Source organism: Eucyclogobius newberryi, unplaced genomic scaffold, assembly GCF_026437365.1.
Source record: "Eucyclogobius newberryi isolate DKJ021-1_F unplaced genomic scaffold, fEucNew1.0.hap1 SCAF_8, whole genome shotgun sequence".
NCBI classification, from domain to species: domain Eukaryota; kingdom Metazoa; phylum Chordata; class Actinopteri; order Gobiiformes; family Gobiidae; genus Eucyclogobius; species Eucyclogobius newberryi.
Window position 1 is genome coordinate 38,901,240 of NW_027316500.1, and position 5,088 is coordinate 38,906,327.

Sequence of the window (5,088 nt, forward strand, 5' to 3'; positions counted from 1 at the left end):
GGACCAAGCCTGGAGAAAAGTGAGCGAGGAGACGGGACTGTCTGGTAAGTTTTTACAGCTTTTAAACGATCAAAAAATGTGTTGATAGTTGATGGATCCAAATAATTTGTGGATCCATCAACTATCAACTCAGTTTTATTATTAATAATACTATTTCTTTCGAGTGTGTTTGACAAGTAAAAGTGTTTATTCAGAGGAATTCTGCAGAAAGCGGTGGAAGAGCTTGAGGGACACGTACATGAAGGAGAGGAAAAAGGAGAGGGAAAAGAGGAGTGGGTCAGCAGCAAAGTGGCCCTACTCTGGGGTCATGTCCTTCCTCGACCCTTTCATCACTCCCTGTGAGTCAAGCAGAAACATGGAGGGAAGGGTCGAGGAGGCAGAGGACCCCAGAGAGCCTGAAGACGCAGCAGAAGGGCTCTCCGAATCAGGTTTGTTGTATGAAACTTGAAAAAAAATATTGGCTCCATATAAAATACATGTGCCTCATTAAATATGATATTTAATAAAGCAATAAATGTAATTGGCTGAAATATAACTGCTGTGCAATGTTCTTTTAGAAGATCAGGAATTGAATTGCCGCCCTTCTGCTGCTGGGGATGCTGGGCCTTCTGGGCCTTCTGCTGCTGGCCCTTCAGCTGCTGGCCCTTCAGCTGCTGGCCCTTCAGCTGCTGGCCCTTCAGCTGCTGGCCCTTCAGCTGCTGGGCCTTCAGCTGCTGGGCCTTCTGCTGCACCCACAGGTGTGTGAAATCCTTTGGTTTTAAAAAATAACAATTTTTGCCCGAGAGAGGCGGTAGTTGAAGACCCGGTTTTCTATGGGGAGGCGCCCACGTCCAGGGAAGGGTCTCATCAGATGTCTTTGCAGCGGGAAGGCTTCATCTGCCACAAAAACATGCGGCTGTGGGCCTCTGCCTTCAGCCCCGGGCAGGTTCTGGTCAGGGGGCAGCTGGAGAGTGCCTTCACGCAGGGCCTGACCAAAGGCTGAGTTGGACAAGATCCCCCCGTCACTCGTCCTCCCGTATCCCCCCACATCGATTACCCGGAAACAATACCGGGCATCGACCACGGCCAGGAGAACCAGCGAGTGATCCCCCTTGTAGCTGAAGAAGCTGGATCCTGAGTTGGGAGGGGCCTTCATCCGGACATATTTCCCATCCACAGCTCCACAGCAGAGAGGGTAGTTCCACCGCTCTGGAACTCTGCTGCAATGGACCTCCAGTCCTCTGTGTGGGGACAGCCATAAAGTCTGCCACGAGACAGTCCCAGATGACAGCTGCTACATCGGGGACGATGGAGGAGACTGTGGACACACCAACCCTGAAGCTGCTGGCAATTGTCCTGTAGGAGTCTCCAGTGGCAAGAAAACTGAATAAAAACCAAACAAACAAATAACTATACATAGCCTAAATATAATTTACTTGTACTTTTATCAAATATACCACAATCGATTCTAAAATGGTGCACTAGAACAGGCAATATAAAGACATTTAAATAAAAATACACTTGCTGTTGTATGAGCGTCGAGCTGCGTTTTAATATAGTTGAAAATCCGTCCACTATTTACCCTGGTTACTTTTATTAGCTATGTATGAATACACTCTGTTATTACATGAATACTGACTGAAGACAGATGGACAGGCGCTCAGCAGCTGGGATCGAGCGCCTATAGTTGGTGTCCTGGTATGTTATCCTCGCACCAATGCGGGACAACAGGTCGTTTAACTGGGGACGGGACAGACGAAAGTAGCACTGAAAGCGTTGATCGTCGAGACGCAGCTCCTGCAGCAAATGGTGGAATTCACCAAACTCCGATCGCCTCTGCAGTATCTGGTGTTCCCAGGCACGTCGCCGCCGAGCCCGGCGCCTCCGTATGAGGGTTTTCAGAACCAAATACGTGAACACTTCTGTCTCTATATCCGCCAACAGAGAGAAGCCGCCAAACACAACACCTCCACTGCGCATGCGCACGCGCCGAACGCGCGTCTGCTTATTATATTTCGGCTCTGCTCCGCTGCGTCGAGAACGCGGCGTATTTGCGTTTTTCTTCATACGTACTTGTGTCCAACTTCGCCAATATGCGCGGATAGGCGTTTGCGGTCTGAACGGGCCATAAGGCAAAAAAATATTAACAATTCACAGAACAAACCAACGCTGTCGGACAAGGATTCTCAAATGCTACAGGAAAAAGATAAGCGCACAAGCCTGACTCACCCCTCTCTACAAAGTCAGTGAGTCTGTTAAGTGACAGTTAATTTTGATTCCTGATATTGGACCATCGTAAAGCGCTCCAATATTTTGTATCAAATAATCTATTTTAATATTGGTTAGCACTACATAAATTAGGCCAGCTAACGATCAAAAGCATTCTTAGCGTCCTTATTATTACAGCTTAGTTTTGTTGTTTTTGTGTTTGATTTCATCCATCCATCTTCTTCCGCTTATCCGGGGCCGGGTATACTTCCCGCTCCCCAGACACTTCCTCCAACTCCTCCGGGGGGATTCCGAGGCGTTTCCAGGCCACAGAGAGACATGGTCCCTCCAGCGTGTCCTGAGTCTTCCACTGGGCCTCTTCCCGGTGGGACATGCCCGAAACACCTCCCAGGAAGGCGCCCAGGAGGAGCCACCTCAGCTGGCTCCTCTCGACGTGGAGGAGCAGTGGCTCTACTCCGAGCTCCTCCCATGTGACTGAGGTCCTCATCCTATCTCTAAGGGAGCACCCAGCCACCCGGAGGAGGAAACTCATTTCGACCGCTTGTATCCGCGATCTTGTCCTTTCGGTCACTACCCAAAGCTCATGACCATAGGTGAGGTCAGAACGTAGAGCGACCGGTAAATCGAGAGCTTTGCCTTTCGACTCAGCTCCTTCTTTACCACAACAGTCCGATGTAGCGACTGCATCACTGCAGCCGCTTTCCTCTAAGACATGGTGAGTAAACAAATTGTCTCCGCTGTCTCATGGAGCAAGAGAAGTCGCCGCTGCACCTCTGGTGATGCTGCACTGCGTCTGGGCACGCAGGGGCTAACGCCGATATAGCATTGCTAGCCTGGTTATCAGCAGCATTTTCTTCTTGTTTCATGTTTTTGAAATATCGCATTTTCCGCCCTATAAGGCACACTTAATGTGCTCAAAAACCGTCCGTGTGCTTTATAATCAGGTGCGCTTAATATATGGTGTATTTCTGGTTGCGCTTACTGACCTTGAAGCAATTTAATGCGGTACACGGTGTATAAAGACGATTTGGGACACGAGAGACTCAGATGCACGTCTAGAAGCACGTTTACGGTACTCCGGAACCGGAAGTCCCAACAACATGTATGCAAAGCATTCTGGGAACAGTAGTCTACCGCTACATACGGCGCTCTGTCAAAATGTAAACTCAATTATTATTAGTAAGTATCCAGTTTCTTCATATGTCATTCTTCATATGGTGAACTCTCAATAAAGATGGATTATTTCCATGGGTACGACCACAGCCTGACGGACAGGTCCACACTAAGCAGCCATCATCCTGGAAGTCCATATAGACCAATCTCAATTTTGAACGTGGACTATTTTATATACCTCTCAATTATGTCAAAAAGAATGTTATCTTACACATAATGAACCATATAGAAAAAAAAGCTGCAATTATAAGTCCAGATGCAGAAAAGCTTTTTATTCTGTTAACTGGCATTATTCATTTAAAATGCTGAGCAAATGTGACCGACCGTGGATAAACCAGTTACATGTCTACCCGGAGACATTTTGAGTTATTCACAGATTCTAAACGTGTGAATTCAAAGCTTTACAATGATGTGTCACTCATGTAGATCTGATCATATTTGAGTAAGTTGTGGTTATTTGAATGTAAACATCTCTCAAAACCATTCACTGAGAAAACGGCCTCTAAAGATCCTCACCTGAGTGAGCCCAGAGTCACAGGGGGCGGGGCTCATTTACATCTCATTGAGATAAACCCTCCCCCTGTCACACTGACAGCCCCTCCCCCTACAGCTGTCACTCAAGACTCAAGAGGAGTGTTGTTATTGATGTGAACTGGACTTGAATCAGAATTAGAAGTTACTATATTAAAATGGAAATACTTGGATTACAAAAGGCCCTGAATAGAATCAAAGAATCAGAATAAGAATAGGGTTCATTGCCATTTGTCGATAAACAGAATTCACCGGTGATTCAGTGCAACACAAACAACAAAACATTGAACACTGAGAACTAAACGGCATGATATGATATGTACACCATCAGAGTCCAATTACATCAGAGATCACATCCACATCCTCTTCTGCACATTCGTCCGTGCATTCTTGTGCTGTGACTCTCGGCGCTGGGCATGTGATGTCTTTTGCCTCGTCAGCACAGAAAGGCCTGATTTTTTCATGCAGATAGGTCTGCCTGTCAATGTTCAGTCCAGGACCAGGACATGGAGATTGTCAACCGGAGGCAGAACAGCTGAATTGCGTAGTAGCTGAAATTCCACTGGTTCTGCTTCACAGTGACTTTTTGCAAGCACCACACCTGGTCTCTTGGCATCAAAGCTGTAAACAAATAACAGGACATTTGAGAAATGGCTAACTATTTCTCATAAAACACTCATTAACTATTTATTTTTTTAACACAATGTGAGAGTTTCAATCTAAATACCTGAAGTGCTGATAACTCTTGATCTTTGGAAGCCGTCTGAAGAAGGGACTCAGATGCTTCTGCCAGTCCAAGTTCTTGACAAACACTTTGCCATCCGCCGTTCCAACAAGCTGTGGGATATTGAGGTGAGACTCAGGAGAGCTGTTTTCCACTCCCTGATGACAAGGGAGAAAATGTAAAAAAAAGAGAACAGAAGAAACAAATCTTAAGCAGAGAGCAGCACTGAAGTTTTGCCAGGCTAATGTTTACACATTACAGTAGTCAAATAATATAAACTAACCTCAGCGATGTCTTCCAAAGTGTCAACCCTGGTCTTCATGTATGCTCGCTTGATAAGTCCAAAGCCGCAATCAGGGGAGAAAGCGCGTCGCCTCCGGGCTGACCAGCTGCAGAGGGTTTGAGGGACATTTGATAAGATAGTCCTTTATTGTCCACACATGGAAGGAAGA

General features: G+C 46.5%; 1 pseudogene; it reads right to left on the bottom strand.

The window, feature by feature from the left end:
- Positions 1-294: 294 nt before the first annotated feature.
- On the bottom strand, positions 295-1,959 carry LOC140350841 (uncharacterized; annotated as a pseudogene).
- Positions 1,960-5,088: the final 3,129 nt, after the last annotated feature.